We start from the raw sequence: 852 nt of genomic DNA, 5'->3' as shown, positions 1-852 counted from the left end.
CAGACGAACCATCAAACAAGCAGAGCGTCAATACAGGATTAAGATTGAATCCTACTTCACCGGCTCTGACGCTCGTCGGATGTGGCAGGGCTTGAAAACTATTACYGATTACAAAAGGAAACCCGAGCTGCCCAGTGACGCGAGCCTACCAGACGAGCTAAATGCCTTTTATGCTCGCTTTGAGGCAAGCAACACTGAAGCATGCACGAGAGCATCAGCTGTTCTGGATGACTGTGTGATAACAATCTCGGTAGCCGATGTGAGCAAGATCTTTAAACAGGTCAACATTCACAAAGCCGCAGGGCCAGACGGATTACCAGGACGTGTACTCAAAGCACACTGGAAAGTGTCTTCACTGACATTTTCAACCTGTCCCTGACCGAGTCTGTAATACCTACATGTTTCAAGCAGACCACCATAGTCCCTGTGCCCAAGGAAGCGAAYTTAACCTGCCTAAATCATTACCGCCCTGTGGCACTCACGTCTGTAGCCATGAAGTGCTTTGGAAGGCTGGTCATGGCTCACATCAACAGCATCCTTCCGGACACCCTAGACCCACTCCAATTCGCATACCGCCCCAACAAATCCACAGATGACGCAATCTCAATCGCACTCCACACTGCCCTTTCTCACCTGGACAAAAYGAACACCTATGTGAGAATGCTGTTCATTGACTACAGCTCAGCGTCCAACACCATAGTGCCCAGGAAGCTCATCACTAAGCTAAGGACCCTGGGACTAAACACCTCCCTCTGCAATTGGATCCTGGACTTCCTGATGGGCCGCCCCCAGGGTCCCACTGGGGACCCTCAGGGGTGCGTACTTAGTCCCCTCCTGTAGTCCTGTTCACCC

Source organism: Salvelinus sp. IW2-2015, unplaced genomic scaffold, assembly GCF_002910315.2.
Source record: "Salvelinus sp. IW2-2015 unplaced genomic scaffold, ASM291031v2 Un_scaffold5548, whole genome shotgun sequence".
Lineage (NCBI taxonomy): Eukaryota > Metazoa > Chordata > Actinopteri > Salmoniformes > Salmonidae > Salvelinus > Salvelinus sp. IW2-2015.
The sequence above is the reverse complement of the archived record's forward strand: the minus strand, read 5'-3'. Positions refer to the sequence as shown.